Below are 16,888 nucleotides of genomic sequence, written 5' to 3'. Positions count from 1 at the left end.
ATGCTGTTACTGCAAATAAACAGCTGATGCAACCAGCATCTCTTTTCTGAGGGGGCAAAGAGTAATTCAATAAATTTGGAAGAGCAGTTTCTGTTGGATTCAGCATAATATTATGCAGGTTTTTTTTTTTAAAAAAATTGAAAACAAAGCCAATTGTGATTGTCTACCTGTTCATCGTTTTTCATGAAGGAGTTCATTCAACTTACTCATTCAGGGGTACCATGGCCAGTGGGTTTGCCACAATCACTTTCTCTGCCCCCCAATAACATTTTTTCATAATGAAATAAAATGTAAAACATTTTTTAAAAAAAACAACAACAACAGGAAGATTAAAATAAAATAAAATGCAGAATCTATGAAATCACTCTTAGATAATCCTGCAGATGACTCCCAGGCATATTGGGAGCTAGTGTGAAATAGCGGTTAGCATGTGCACACACATTTGCACATTTGACTGCAGTTTTAATACAGACAATAACCATTTTGCGCCAGGTTCCATTCCTGGCCCCTGCGCACCTTGGTAGAGTGTGCATAAGCCCAGCCCCGTTACGTTCTGCCCCTGTTACACCCCCATTCTGCCCTCTTCTGGGTCCAAAAGGGCCACGTGTTGCTGGTTGTACTTCAATTGAATGCACCCAAAATGGTTGCCGCCTGTATATTAAGCCCCATCTCCACTTGTGGGTCATGGGAAGCTGCTTTCATTGGTCTGTCTGGGACCACCGCTGTTATGTATTGAAGTTCTCACCCTGGGCCAGCAGGGGGATACTGTAGATAGTTCAGGTCCACATATGCAAATAAGGGATCGAAAGTGACGTTCAGTGATTGGATAGTTACAGAAAATGGTTACTGTTGCGTTCTAGTGGAGCTCTATATAAGCAGGCTGGCTGAACCCTTCAGTTCAGTTCTGTTCTGGCCTGTGGATAAACAAGAGCTGTTTGAAGAATCGCTGTGTCGTCTGATATGTTCACCCACAACTTAACAACCGCCTTCCTGCTCCCCATCACACCTTGTCCACTCTTCCCCATTCTCTGCATAAGACCTGCCAGTTTACCATTTAAAATAGTTTTTGCCAATGCCTCCGTAGCAAATGCAACCACTCCCAGCATTCTGGGAGCCATCTTGCCCTTCTTCCTCAGAGCAAGAGGCATCATGAGCGGCAAACGCTCTTCAAAACCCTTGCCAAGGCTGCTAAAAAGTCTGAATTGTAAGCTAAGTTTGTACAGTATCCCGGCTTGCAGTCCTGGCTTACAGGGCAGGTGCCAACACCAGTTTTCCCATGATGTCATAGTGATCGGTGATAGTAAATGATTATTTAAACTGGGGGAGTAGGGAAGGAATCATAACCCATAAGGGGAAGAGAGGAAGGAGCTTGCCTGAGGCTGTGTACACACTTATACCTTTAAAGAACCTTCGGAGCACATTATTTCCAATAATAATAATAATAATAATAATAATAATAATAATAATAATTTATTTATACCCCGCCCTCCCCGGCCAGAGGCAGGCTCAGGGCGGCTAACACCAATAAAATCACAGTAAAAACATAATGGGGGTGAAAGGGGGGGGAGAAAAAGAAAGGGGAAAAAACCAATTTAAAATACAGGTTAAAATCCAATTTAAAATGCAGCCTCATTTTAAAATAGCTGATAAATCAAGACCATAAAGGGAGGGAAACATAAGGGTCAGACCGAGTCCAAACCAAAGGCCAGGCAGAACAGCTCTGTCTTGCAGGCCCTGTGGAAAGATGTCAAGTCCCGCAGGGCCCTAGTCTCTTGTGACAGAGTGTTCCACCACGTCGGGGCCAGGGCTGAAAAGGCCCCGGCCCTAGTTGAAACCAATCTGACTTCCTTGAGGCTCGGGACCTCCAAAGTGTTGTTATCAAGGAATTCTGGAACTTGTAGTTTACCCTTCACAGTTACAATTCCCAGAAACCCTTAATAACCTTCAGGGCCCAGAATTCTTTGAAGGGGTGGGGAATGTGTTTCAAATGTGCTTCGAAGATATCGTGTGTACGCAGCCTGAGGCTCATCCCCATAGCGCCAATCCATAGTTTAGCATTTAAAATGGGCCTGGTTCAAGATGTGTGTCGGACTGCCCCCTTATTATAATGCTTCTCCCTCATCCCCCCCCCCATTCCCAGCTGACCCTGAGGAGGTCAGTTCCCCAAAGGCCTCCTCTCTCTTCACTTTGCCCAACCCGACCCGCCACGCCTCATCATCTTGTAAATTCCTGGGCCGTGTCACCCTTTCATCGCATCTTGTATATCGGGGCTCTGGGACCACCTGGCCTTGTGGGGTCAGAATAACTGCGGTCACGGTCTGCTCTGCATTAATTAACCTTTGATCCTTAACGGGCACCCCGGGGGAGGAGAGGCGGGAGAGCCTCGTAAAAACAACAGGGCGATTAATGGCAAGCAAGCAATTTCACTTTCAAGACTTTTGGACAGCTGAGGGGGGCGGCGAAAGGAGCCCATCGGACGGGTAGTGAGGGTGGGTAGGGAAAGGGGGCTTGTGCAGCAATCTGGGAAGTGGGGAAACCTCTCAGGCTGCAATAGCAAGAAAAAAACCCTGTGAGCAAGGTTGCCAACTGATGGAGGGGGAAGCAGACTGGCCTGCTCCTGCGCCAGTTTGATTTGCAGAAATCAGCAGAAGAAGCTTTTTTCTCAGCATCAGGATAAACTTTACCAACTGTGTGAAAAGCACAGCTGCAGAGGCCGGCTGGAAAGTTGGCGACCCCGATGCAGTGAGTCCAGATTACAGTACTTTGCTTCAGGGCATAGTTTTAGAATTTGATCTTAAATTGTACATTGCAGGCATGAAAACATCTGAAGATCATTGTATGTTGGGATTTATTTCTACTGAATCCATTAACTCAAATTATGCATTAATATTAGAAGCACAACATACATAGCTTCTTGGGCCCAAACCTAATTATTAATTGCAGTGCTTTTTTTATTTAAAAATGTTTAGGGGGTACTCTCATTTTCCTACTCATTTTGAAATACTGCCCCTCAATAAGGCCAAACTTAGATTCACAAAATGTTTAGGGGTATGCGTACCCCTGTGTCCCCCCAGAAAAAAAGCACTGATTAATCATTAGCATCTTATTTGTGAGTTTTTCTGATATTTGCAAATGCCTCTGTGCCATTTCCCTCTCCCTTTCTAATTTAGCTTTAATTGATCTGACAGCTGTTTAATTGATAGTATGTTTCAGCACAATCCTACACATGTTTACTTTGAAATAAGCCCCTCCCCACTATGGGACTTCTCTTGTGCATTTAGGATTAATATTGCATTGTTATTCAGGTGGTTTTTTTTTTAATTCCTGCTTTTTTTCTGGTTGCAAATTCACTTTCTCCGCTATAAAGTATTATCTTGTGCTGTCAGCTGCTTAGAAATGTTTAACTGATTATTTAATTTTAAATTTAATGAATGAAACCAAATAATTAAATGGGCATTACCAACCTCTCACTACAGTTTCTTTTTTAAGGATTTGAAAAGATGGGTTTAATAACTTTAGTAAGCAATTTAATAAGCAAAAGTGACACTTGGTATTAGAAATGTGGGAAAATGTCAGTTTCAGGTTCTCATTTTTCCAACAATAAATTTAGTTCTCCACATTCTCACATCACACACATACACACACTTTGTGAAAATTCACAAGCTTTTCTCCTAATATGTACATTATTGCAAAGCAATTTTCTATCATGTACTCCATTTTTCTAAGTTTTTCTAAGTTCTAAGTCACTTATATGTATTTATTTTCACACTTTGCCCTAGGGTATGCAATTACTTGGCTGGAGAACCGCGTTGCAAAATCCGGAGGTGTTTAAATGTTGAAGGACGCTGTTTCAGTTCATGAATTCTTTTGGAACATGAGAATTAGGTAAGTTCACCTTTAAATGCAAATTGAATAGCATTTCTCCCTCATTCCCACTTGATAGAAGGAAATTTCGCTTTGGGAGTCTTTAAGATTAATCTTCCCTATTATTGTCAGATAAAAAAAGGCAAACTGGATTTAAAACTAACAAGTTAAACCCCCACAAGTGTTGTTTATTTAAGATAACTTACATCCTGTCTTTTAGCTGAAAAATACTGTAGTCAAGGAGTCTGACGGGAAATTCATACAAGTCTTTTTAACAAAAAAGAACAATTATAAAGTCATGTTTTGGAACAGGCATTCGATGTGGTCCTCCAGATGTTGGACTACAACTCCCTTCATCCCTGACCACTGGCCATGCTGGCTGGGGCTGCTGGGAGTTGGAGTCCAACAGCATCTGGATGGCGACAGGCTTCTACATTCTTGCTAAATGGAAGAGCAAGGTATTCCAGCACTGACCTTGGCCAGAAATTATCCACTTCGCTTGCCTGTTGCTGTGGTTGCTAGAAGGAAAGCTGGCTGCTAGAAGCAAAGCTGGACCAATTTCTCTCTGATATGACAACTAGGGATTGAAATCTCTGAATATATTTGTTCTGTGATACCTGTGCCTCTTTTCATTCATAAATCTGTTTCATGTTATTTCCACATTAATCTGGAATTTTTTTAAAGATGCATGAAAATCCCAATTTAAATATGAATCTAAATTTGTATCCTTGAATAGGTTTCCTCATAAAATGTATGTTGCAAAATAGATTTTCTCGCAAACTCCACATATATTTAATCAAATGTAAACTTTGGGAAAGTGGGAAATCCAAAGGATATCTATTTTCTGATCCACTCATTAAAGCTTGGGAGGTGCAGTACAAGAATTCCTCAGGCATCCCTGATGACAACTATCTGCTTTGGATACAAAATGGAAGGAAAACCTTAATAATAATAATAATAATAATAATAATAATAATAATAATAATAATAATTTATTTATAGCCTGCCCATCTGGCTGGGTTTCCCCAGCCACTCTGGGCAGCTCCCAACAGAATATTAAACAGAATAAAGCTTCAAACATTAAAAACTTCCCTAAACAGGGCTGCCTTCAGATGTCTTCTAAAAGTCAGGTAGAATCTGAGGTATGAATGTAATCCTCTGCACCCTAATTTGAGTAAATCCCACTGAAGTCAGTGATAATTATTTTAGAGCAGCATTCACCAACCCAGGGCTGGCCTGTTCATGAGGCGGAGTGAGGCTCCACCTGCCCTGCCACCGCCGCCGCCACCGCCACCACTGCTAGAGAAGCGGCAACGGTAGCAGTTTCCGTGAGATCTCTCCAGAAACTGCCACTGCCGCTTCAAGGACAAGGCCACACAACGCAGCAGTGGCATCGGCAGAGTGACGGTACCTTCCGGTTTCACTTCAAGCAGCAAAACGGGATGCACCAGCCTGTGCCCTCCATGTGTTTTGGACTACAGCTCTAATCAGTGTCAGCCAGCACAGCCATGCTGCTTGGGGCTGATGAAAGTTGTAGTCCAAAACATCAGGAGAGCAGATCAGCAAAGGCTGTTATAGAGGGACATGCATGGGATCGGGGATTCAGGTTTCTTTTTTCAGCATAAAGTGGTACCTCAGGTTACATACGCTTCAGGTTACAGACTCCGCTAACCCAGAAATAGTACCTCGGGTTAAGAACTTTGCTTCAGGATGAGACCAGAAATTGTGCTCTGGTGCCACGGCGGCAGCAGGAGGCCCCATTAGCTAAAGTGCTGCTTCAGGTTAAGAACAGTTTCAGGTTAAGAATGGACCTCCGGAATGAATTAAGTACTTAACCCAAGGTACCACTGTATTGGGCATAGGTGGATGGAACTGGTGTGTCTCTGTATGGACTGCTACGACAGCTATTTATGACAGTCCTGTTTTTTAATGAGTGCTGGGGCAGTGGGGGATTGAAACTGTGGTTCAGACCTTAATTACTCTGCTGACTGAAGCTTGCAAGTGTGTCTTTCTCACTTGTGCTATATTCTGGGTTTGCTTTCATGTAGCTTCATATTGGACGCTACTGCATTTTCTTCCTTTATTTTGAGATTTCAGACCAATGGTACCCGTGAACAGTGTGAAAAATGTTTAAGAGATTGCTCTCATTTCTTACTTAGACAGTAAATGTTCCCATTAAAAAAATTGGGTTTTATATTTGGTAATTCATTAACTCCACTGGCAATTATTTGGTTGCCACCACCACTGTGTTCCAAATACAGATTTACCCTACTATGATTATGCAACACTGGGTACATTTAGATAATGAATTTGATTGTTTAAAAATGATTTTATATAGGTAAGTCCAGATGACCCTGGGAGCTGTTGGTAGGTACCTTTCCAGGGAAGGGAAGTGTAAGATGGGGTGGAGTTTCAGATTGAAGGCGGTGCCTTTTCTAATTTGAAACTCCACCCCATTCCTCTGTACACTCGTCCCCTGAAATGGCACGTGGTCATTTGGACTTACACACCTCAAATTAATAAAAACCGGACTTCAAATAATTTCACTGCAGCGGACAGTGAGGCAATGTAGTTTTGGGTAGAAGGCAAACAGCTGTGGCAGAGAAACAGTGCTGAATGTGGCAAAAACAGGGTGGAACGAAAAAGGTTCCTTCTTACATCCTTAGCAACTATGTGACAGCACAAACCTGCGCATGTTTCCTTAGCAGTCCCATGGTATTCAACGGGCCTCGTTCCTGTTGTCCCAGGTGAGCCGGCACAGTACTGCCACCTCTCTTCCTCCCCCCAACCCCCATTTTATGCAGTTCCTCTTTCCTGACCTGCGGGATGGGAGCGGAAAGTCACGTTCTTCAGCAAAAGCTCGATGAGTTGCTACACCATGCCCCCTTCCCATAGCCATCATCTCATGGCCATCAGGCCCCTCCCAGATGACCTTTTTAATTACATTTGTGATGTTTGCGCTCATGATCTATCGGGATGGTCGTATACGATCCTGCTTTCGATACTGTTTGTGCCTGCCAAAGCTTTGGGGTGTCCACGCGGCTTCATTTCCAACCAGCGCATATCCCATCATGTGTTAGTCTGAGAAAGAGAGCATAACTCTCTTTGTCTCTCAACTTTTTCACATGTCTCCAACCTGGGTTTATTTCACGGTTCGTGGCAATGCATGGATCCATTTGCCTTGTGCTCCCCTTTCTCATTCTCTCTCTCTCGCTCTCTCTTTCTCGCTCTCCTATGCCATCTGCCCACCTGTCCGCATGTGTTTGGGGATCTGTCTTCTCGGGGCGTTCCCCCCCCCCCTCCTTGACACACTGTTTATCACTGTCAGAAGCCCACTCGCTCAGTCCAGTTCATCAGGGAATGTAGCAACCACAGATCAAAGCCCCAGAGTTCTGGAAAGCTCTTTCACCACCAGTGGCTCATGGTTCGAGGCCTGGGTGAGAAACCTGAACATCCAGGCTTGCATAGCTCATTAATGCTTCAACAGATCATTGGAGGCTCTATTTCCCCTTCCCCATCAGTGGATCCGATCTGACTCCATGGGGCGACCGTTTGCCATTTACCCAAGGGCTTGTAAAACTCGCCAAACTTCCTCATAAACTCCCAGCAAAGAAGGTTTCATTTTTAAGAAACTCCAGCCCAGCTGATATCAGATTCCAGGAACCTCGGTGGAGAAGAGTGGTGGACGCGGTCTCCAGACACAAGCAATCGGGGGGGTAAAAAGGTTGGTTTGCTATCATCGCTGTATTGTGTCACTATGTTATTGTATCACATTGAGGGGTTCCCCCCTGCATTCTTTTCCCTAATGCATGATAAATCCTAGCGCAAGCAGCATGCGCAGCCAAACCCGAAAAATGCGATCAGAGAAATATTTAAGGCAGCAAAGTCTGCAGCATTCGCGTGGATATGTTATCTGCATTATATCGGCCTTACCGATGTTTTGTGGAATAATGGGAGGTAGATAATACCCCAGCTAGCAAATGCAACAGAATGCGGACACGGTTATTGGAGATCGAGATGTGTGGCACCAGAAGCCTGCAGTGTTTATATTGCAGCATTATCCAAATGAAGCCATAATATCTCAGCTGACGCAGGCAAGGAAAATTAGTCAGAGATTAGCCAAGCGATCGAGACAGCTAATGTGCCGGAGCTTAAATCGCTAAATATATCCATAGTTACAGCAGACCTTTGGTAATAAAATGTGTAATAGATGCCGGGAGATGTGACTGGTGTTGTAGCTAGCGGCTCATTAGTTGTTTATATGCCTGGGCTCAGTGACAGTTTTGTGGAGAACCAGGAGAGCTTTTTAAGGTTTCCTGAAATGTATTTTTTGTGTGGTGGTGGGGGAGTTCCCCCAAGTGTTTGAATCTCAAAACTTGAAAATATTCTATCTCTTGTCCCTCCGTCTTCCTGAAATCCCAGGGAAATCTTGAGTTGTCCCAAGTGACATGTTGAAATTATTATGACCTTCCGTTTAATGTTTTGTTAGTTTATTACATTCACCGCAGCTCACAAAATGAACAGGAGCTGGGCTGAGTAGTCTGCTAGCGTGAGCGATTGCTCTGGCTATGGCAGCTTTATGTTGATGTTAGCTAGCCAATTTCGGTGTAATGGATTCTATATTGCTTCAATACACACAAAAATATTTGTCGTTACATGTTATGCAGGGGTTGCAACTTATATATGCAGTAGCTTCCGCTATACATTTCGTGTGCCTTTGGAGAGAATTTGTTTTGAAATCATTGCGGTTTTTGAGGGTGAGGAGGAGAATCTCATCTAACCTATCTGTACTCAGTTTGATTACATTAACAATTTGGTGAAAATCCATTACACAGCCATAACATACTCAAACTTGGAGCAGGCAAGTTTTCTTGCTGCTGACATTGGATCCTCACTAACATGGTGTTTGTTGAAAATGCACTGAGGAAAAAATACGTTTTAAAACTGTAAAGTTTCACCTCATTTAAATTAAAATGGGATTAAAACACCACCACATTACTGCTTTGCTGACCAGATATTGAATTGCTGTGAAATGGTTCTTCTTCATAACTTGTACAATTCGATTTTGGGTAAAATTTCCTACTCCACTTTTGTAAGCAGCAACTTACATAGTGTGTATGATATCAGGTGGGCTTGGGTTTTTTTAATGGTACAGAGGACACATAGACTACCAATGCAATCCTATACTGTATATATATATATATGCTTAGAGTAAGTCCTACCAAGTTCAGTGGCACTTATTCCCAAGCAAGTGTTTACAAGATTTCAGCCTAAATGCCGCAGTTAAGAAATTCTTCCAATTCTAGGAACAATTCTAGAAATGACCTTTCTGTTGCTAATAATAATAATATCATGAAGCAAGAGTTAATGAGATGTATATACAATTCAGGGGCTCTTGGGGTGAACTTGAAGATTTACTTCAACATTCCCACCCAATATTAAATATACTTTTATTATATTAGGTGGAATATCCTACTGGAGCTGAAAATGAAAGGCAAAATGATAATATTTCCATGGTGCCTGGCAGCCAGCATTCCCTAGTAAACTGTTTTGGAAACCTTCAGATCATACGTTTTCCCACAGCTTAGAAATGCTCATGTCCTGCTCATGTGAGATTTGTATTCTTTTTCTCTGGATCGTAAATATAGCTTCCCTTCCCGGCGCTACCGTTATCTGCAGCGTTTCAAGGTTTAGCAAATGCAGGCAAAGTTCTTAGAGAGGGTATTTGAAGGATCTGCTGGAGTATTAGTTACAAATTCAGCGCATTCCCTCCAACCACTAGACACCCTGAGAAAGCAGGCAGTTTAATTTATTTACTGTATTTTTCTTTTAACCTGCTTGTCAGGCAATTGTCATCTCCTGAAGCAGCTTACATCAATTGAAAAGAAAAGGGGGAAATGAGAGCCTGGTCCTGCCATCCGACTTATGAACTAAAAAGACAAGGCAGTCACACAAGAGGAGCGGAGAGGAGGGGAAAGGTAGAAGGGAGAGAGCAGTTTAACCAAGGCCAAAGAAAGTGCCTTGGTGAGCATTTAGACCCAGATCTAGCCATGCTCCTCTTCCCTTGCTGCTGTTCTTGCTTGAATGGTAGCTGGTGGCTCTTTTGGCCTATGGATGGGAACAGCATGTTCTTGCCTGCTTAGCAATCCCAGGGTAATAACTGTGCCTCTTAAACTGGTACAGCAGGAGAGAATAATGCTCTAAGCAGAACGGATTAAAAGGGGAATTGATTGAATAAACCTCATCCTCCTCAAGCTGCGAGGACCAAGGACAATTATGAGAGAACAGAGACGATCCTGGTGGCAGGTGGAATTATATATGTTCTTTGGGCCCCAAGAACTGTAAACTTTTATACTGTACTGTATGTATTCCATTCAGCGTATGTAGAAGATAAACAATGGAAAATCTGTTGCTCCACAGTACAGGAAACTTGTATCATCAATCATTGTGTCTGCTTGTTTGTGTGTGTTTTCACACTTAAAGTTGAGGTGTGAGGATGGCAATTGATTTTCAGTGTTTATTTCTGTTTGCCTTTTAGACAGTATGAGGTGCAGTTGATACCAAAACCATGCTCTTAAGTGCCGAAAAAGCAGTGGTGAGGGTTTGTGTTGTTCATGCTAGGCTTGGGTTTTCTCCTCCCTACAAAAGTTAATAAAAGGAAATCAAGCCTTCAGACATATTGGTCTGCTGCCTGACTTCCTTATTTACATACATATTCAGGAAAGGTTGTTATTTCCACCCCAGCTCTAAACATATTTACCTGTAAATGTCACATGAATTTCCATGAGATTTGTTTCTCAGAAGGTATATTTCAGATTGCCGTCTTCAGCTATTCCTGTCCCCTGCCAAGTTTTACCTAACCACCCGACAATAAAAGGAACTGTGTTTTCTCAGTTTCTCAGCATTGCAAAGCAGTAGGCAGTAGATTCAAGATTTATTTTGTATGTTTTTCTTTTAAAACCCTTCCCCCTAAAAGGCTTAGCAAGTGGATAATCTGTCATGGATTTAAAACCCATCCATTTCAGATGGGGAAGAAGGGTTGCTGTTTTTTAACTAAATGACTAATCTTCCAGAGTATATTTCTGATCCTGTTTTGTATATTTTATAGCATCCTCAACCTCATGAATCTTTCTAAAAAATTGTAAGGTGGAGGGACCACAAATGTTATCCTGCCCTACAAAAACACATTATTATACTTTAAAGATTATCCAAAGCAAACCACTGATGAAAACTCACAAATTCTGGGCACAGTCCAGACAAAGTGAATTTTTTTTAAAAGACTGATGGATTTCAGAGAGAAGGGAGATTTACAGGGCAAGCGTATGCAAGCTTACTCAGATGTATGTCCCACCATATTCAGCTGGGCTTGCTCCCAAGTTACCGTATTTTTCGCTCGATAACACGCACCTGACCATAACACGCACATAGTTTTTAGAGGAGGAAAACAAGAAAAAAAAATTCTGAATGAAACAGTGGATGTATCATTTTTGTGCTTCATGCTGCGGCCACAGACATGTGATTTGACGGTGAGTTTGGGGTAGCCCAATGCAAAGATCCTGAGGATCCATGTGGATCCATGCTTTGTAACCACGTTTTTGCACCATTGCAGCCCCAGGCAACAGTGGGTGCGTGATTTTTTTGGTGCAGGCTGTAGCCATGGACATGCTATGTGATCTGTTGGTGAATTTGGGGTGACCCAATGCAAAGATCCTGAGGATCCATGTGGATCCATGCTTTGTAACCACGTTTTTGCACCATTGCAGCCCCAGGAAACAGTGGGTGCATGATTTTTTTGGTGCAGGCTGTAGCCATGGACATGCTATGTGATCTGATGGTGAATTTGGGGTGACCCAATGCAAAAATCCTGAGGATCCATGTGGATCCGTGCTTTGTAACCATGTTTTTGCAGCATTGCAGCCCTGTTTTTGCATCAGATCATTGCTATGTGATCTGATGGTGAATTTGGGGTGACTCAATGCAAAGATCCTGAGGATCCATGTGGATCCGTGATTGGAACCACGTTTTAAGTAGGGAGGGAAGGAAAAACATAGAAGCGACAAGGAGAGGGGTGTGCAGAGAAGCAGCTGGCTAAGAATGCAGGAGAGGGGTTTTACCGGAGGGAGGAAAGGAAGGCAAAAGTCCCCCCCCCACAAGCCAGCCCGCTCTCTCTCTCTCCCCCCCCCCCACCTGCATGTTGCCTTCGAGTCCCAGACGCACGGAGAGGAATCTGTTTTCCACTCTGCTTGCCTGGAGGGGAGGGGTTTTCTCTGCTCTTTGTTCCGTCTGAGCAAACACAGTAAGGAAACAGAAGCGGGTGGGCAGTAAGACCCTGAGGCAGAATGCAGGAAAGCAGCAGCTTCCTCTTTCCTCCCTTCTCCGGACGATTTGATATTTGCCTGATTTTTGCCTTCACTCACGCTTGTCAGCTCCAGGGACCACACATTCGCTCTATAACACGCACAGACATTTCCCCTTACTTTTTAGGAGAAAAAATATGCGTGTAATAGAGGGAAAAATACGGTAATTGTGCATAGGATTTCAGCAGAGGGCTCCGCTTTTGATGGGTTCTGGCTCTCTGGTTTCAGGATAAAAGCTGGAACTCAATCCCAGGACAGAAGGAAGAGAAAACATTTGCCACTGCTGTCGCTTCGTTTTTAACAATTGTTGCCAATTTTGGATGGCATTCAACTAAGTATCGCTCAGAGTAGACCCACTGAAATTAATAAACATGGCCAAGTTAGGTCCATCCATTTCAGTGGGTCTCCCTTCAGTGAAACCTGATTGAATACTGGCCTATATTAACATTATAATCACTAATAATTTGACCCGTTGCTCAGTTAGTGAATTTTGAAATATTACTGCCAATAATATTTTATACAACTAGAAATTTGTATAAAATATAGAAGTATTTTATACAACTGGCAAACCCTTGGGAAATGAGGTGCTCTCCTTGAACGTGGTCCAAGGCCTTGACAGTACTTACGTACAGGCACTTTCTCAGAATTAGTCACAGGTGCAACACTTCACTAGAACGGGCCTTCCATTATTTAGAGGAACAAATCAGCATGCAATAGCAGCAGAGATTGCCAGCCAAAGGCAGAGATTGAAGAGCTACAAAACCCGAAACGTAGCCAGAGAGTCTGGGAAGAGGGGGTGGGGGGGAAAACCCATTTGAAACATTCCGATTGTTCTCTGTGCTACCGGGATCTTTCGATCATCAATCATTTCTATTACCGCGGAAATGTAACACTGAAAATAATTGCATTATAACAACAATACAGAACTCTCTCAATCACAATATTTATTGTTCAGTGGAGAGAGAGGTTCTGTATCTTGCTGCACTGAAGGAGTCTAAGGCGGCTGCAATCCTACACGCTCTTACTAGAGCAGAGAGTTAGGGTGCTTCCAGATTACCCGTTTTGTAGAGCGTTTGTCCTGATGTGTTTGCAGGGAAATTAGATGGCGTTGGCTATTTAATGAGCACCCACTCTTATCTGCTTGGCAGGCAGCTTGATGGCCTTTGCATTAAAGCAAGTGTCGTCCCACACTTTCCAGTTCATTTTTCCCATCCGAAAGTCCAGTCTTTTGGAGAAGTGTTTATTCTTTTCCCCCAACAAGCAGCATAAATCAGCTTGGATTGCGCATCCTGAATTTGCCAGTTATGCGATTGAAGTCTCTACCCCAAAATAAAGATAGTCTGGAATAAGAAGGTGGGTGTCCACTGGTGTGGGATGTTGCTGCTTATGCATGCAATTTTTGTGCAGCCTCCCATCTACAGAACACTGTGTGTTGCTTCCAACAAAGTTTTACTCAGAGCAGTGGGAGAAATCCAACTCAGTTCACATTTAAAGACGAACAGTAGTGGAGCCGTCTTTTTAGGAAAAAAACAAACATAGTTGGAGTACAGCGTTTTTATGTTTTTTAAATGGTGCAGTGTGTTCTGTTTACCTTTAGGGCTCATAAAGACTTTGTTTTGTGCTGCATTTCTTGGCACAGGTTTATGCTTTAAAGCACCATGTCCGAGCGATTTTCTTTTTGCCCTGGTGCTTTCCCCTTGAAAACCTGCTCTTTCCCACTGAAATTGATGTTCCGATTGAATGTCAAAGAGCAGGAGTTCGCAGGCAAAACTCGGAGGCAAAAATGGTGCTCAGACATGGCACTTTAGGGCATGGATCTCTGCCTAGAAAGTGCTGCAAAAGGTGAGCCCTTGCTGGGTTTTTTAATGTGTCGTTTTAGCAATGCTTCCTCCTCCATTTTCAGTCCTTTTGTTTTTCAGTTGGAAATTGATTAACGGAAAAATCTTACTTATGCTTTACTGGAAGTAAATTCTTTTGTGCCCTGTGAAGTTAGTTATGTAGTGATGAGGGGGGAATCTGTCAGTTTCAGTTTCTCTGAGCTTCCCGTTTCCTAGTCTTCAGTTCACCATATGAGACTTCATTATCACTTCCTCTGGCTCTGATACGGAATCCATATTTTACAGTGCAACCCTATACAGATAGATGTACGTTCCTATGAGTTCAACAGGGCTTACTCTCAAGTAGATGGGCATTATATTGCAGCCTAGGTTACCTTTGAAATCCTTATTGACAGAGTAACATCTTCATTTCTTGGTTAGTAAAAAAAAAAATTCCCCCCTTCAACCTGGACCCCAAACAGCAAGAAAAGAGCACAGTGTTTTATTTTTGAGATGTTACACACATCAAAGGTTTTCACACTGTCCCTTTCCTGAAATATATCTGCCACAACGTCTGGCAGTTGGCATTTCTAAATCTTGAACATGTTCTCAAGCCAAGCTGTGGTTTTCCACAAATCTGCTGAGTCAAAGGTTCAAAGATAAAAAGAAAAAGAACAGAATGAGAACAGATGCCCCCGCCCCCCTCAAAAAAAATCTCTCTTTTTTGCCTTGGATGAATTAACCTAAAATTATAGCTGCCCTGGTGCTTCTCTGCTCGTGATACAATTTCTTCTTCTTCTTCTTCTTTGGCGACCACTTGTGGCCGAGTAAGATTGCCTTCCATGAACACAGTCTTAACAGTGAGTCCATAAGTGACAGTGGAGGCCACTTCTGGATCCACATGTCCTTCCACAGTGGGGACATGGGTTTCAGGATGGGAGTTGATCATGATGAGGGTTTGCCAAATGTACCTTCCTCTTCACATGTTTCTCCCTTTCGTCCTGAGTTTGAGCGTCTTCAAAGTCCATGACATCTTTGGTAAAGGCTGTTCTCCAGATGGAGCGCTCGCAGGCCAGGTTTTCCCAATTGTCGGTGTTTATACTACATTTTTAAAGGTTTGCCTTGGGGGAGTCTTTAAACCTTTTTTGTTGACCACCAGCATTACGCTTTCCATTTTTAATTACGCCAATAAGGAGTCCCGTTCCAGCCCCAGACATTCACTGAATTCCCATGGTTATGACATGTTTAGTCCGAAAGGGAGTTTACACGTGTAGAAGTGAATCCCAACTTGGGGGAAATGTGGAATATAAATACATCAAACAAAGAAACAAACATTCCCTCATTTCTGGCAGGAGACACTTGATTTAGAATGCTTCTATTTCCCCCAAAGTTCAGACTTTTTGCAATGTGGAAAGTAATAGGGGAAGCGTGGGGTGACGTTGCTTTGACACAAGATCATCTAACTGTGCCTTTATGCTAATGTCTGAAGTGTTGAGGATTATATTTCAGTGTTATCTGAGGAAGTGGATTCTGGTTCATGAAAACTTTTGCCATAATAAATCTGTTCACCACAAGACTCTTTGTTGTTTTTACTGCAATAGACTGAATGTGGCTACTCTTCCAGAAAACAATTTTATTGTTTTTGGGGAGGTTCACACTGGACTAGCCGCAATCCTCTTTTTAATAAAATACTTTGTTCATTTAGAGTAGCAGCTGCAATATGATCTGAATATAATGCAAATGCAAGCCTTTATTGAGAGAAGCACTCTGCAGGGAGACTCATGCTCTGGAAATGACAGAGAAACGTTTTGTAATCCAGGAAAGTCAAGTAAAGTGCAGATACTCCAATCTAAAGCATGTTGTTAATTCAGAAACTCTGTGGGATAGCTGCAGACTCTTGTCTGCGGTCCACACTGTTTAAAGAATCAGACGTGTTGGAAGAGACTCTGATTAAGTTGATCATTTAATCAGTGTCTAAGGGAGTTACTTGTTCCAGTCTGAGGCCGGTGGTGGTTCCAATTAGACCTGGGCAAATAAATTCTGTAAATGAATCAAACATCTGGCTACTCCTACTAGCAGGGCATAACTAAGGTAGGAGTCTGTCAGTTTTGGGTTTTCCTGGTTCCTCATTTCCCCCATCTGTAATTCCATTCTCTACATTTCCACATCAGTTTGTGATTTATATATTTTTTACGAATCCCTCAAGAAAATTCATCAGCACCCAAGTGCGAATTTCTCCTGGCATACATGTTTGTATGCAGTTTTGCCTATTGTACACTTTTTCCAAAGCAACTTCCCCGAATACAGCCATACTTTGGTTTTCAAACAGCTCAGTTCTTGTACATTTTGGCTCCCTAACGCCGCAAACCCAGAAGTGACTGTTCTGGTTTGTGAACTATTTTTGGAAGCCGAACATCCGATGGGGCTTCTGCAGCTTCCGATTGGCTGCAGGAGCTTCCCGCAGTCAATCAGAAGCCACGCTTTGATTGCCGAACGTTTTGGAAGTCAAATGGACTTCCGGAACGGATTCCGTTCGACTTCCAAGGTATGACTGTACAGTGGTACCTTGGGTTAAGTACTTAATTCGTTCCGGAGGTCCGTACTTAACCTGAAACTGTTCTTAACCTGAAGCACCACTTTAGCTAATGGGGCCTCCCGCTGCCGCCACGCGATTTCTGTTCTCATCCTGAAGCAAAGTTCTTAACCTGAAGCACTATTCCTGGGTTAGCAGAGTCTGTAACCTGAAGCGTATGTAACCTGAAGTGTATGTAACCCGAGGTACCACTGCATATGCATTTCTGTCCATGTTACTTGGCTGGAGAACCCCATTGCAACATTCAGAAATGGGTG

At 42.9% G+C, this 16,888-nt stretch overlaps 1 protein-coding gene across 3 annotated transcripts in view; it reads left to right on the top strand.

Moving 5' to 3' along the window:
- The first annotated feature begins 1,845 nt into the window (after positions 1-1,845).
- Positions 1,846-16,888, top strand: part of LOC310747585 (netrin-1-like) — a 40,700-nt gene continuing 25,657 nt past the window's right edge. Inside the window, exons 1-3 of one of the 3 annotated variants that reach the window (XM_083582125.1) lie at positions 1,846-2,742; positions 3,780-3,885; positions 7,352-7,588. The gene's annotated coding sequence lies outside the window, so the exon portion shown is untranslated. The remainder of the gene's footprint in view (positions 2,743-3,779; positions 3,886-7,351; positions 7,589-16,888) is intronic. The other 2 variants (XM_083582123.1, XM_083582126.1) reach the window with 2 other exon arrangements.

The sequence above is a fragment of the Podarcis filfolensis genome, assembly GCF_964270895.1.
Source record: "Podarcis filfolensis genome assembly, chromosome: 13".
In the NCBI taxonomy this organism is placed as follows: Eukaryota; Metazoa; Chordata; class Lepidosauria; order Squamata; family Lacertidae; genus Podarcis; species Podarcis filfolensis.
This window is presented reverse-complemented; position numbering and strand designations above follow the sequence as displayed.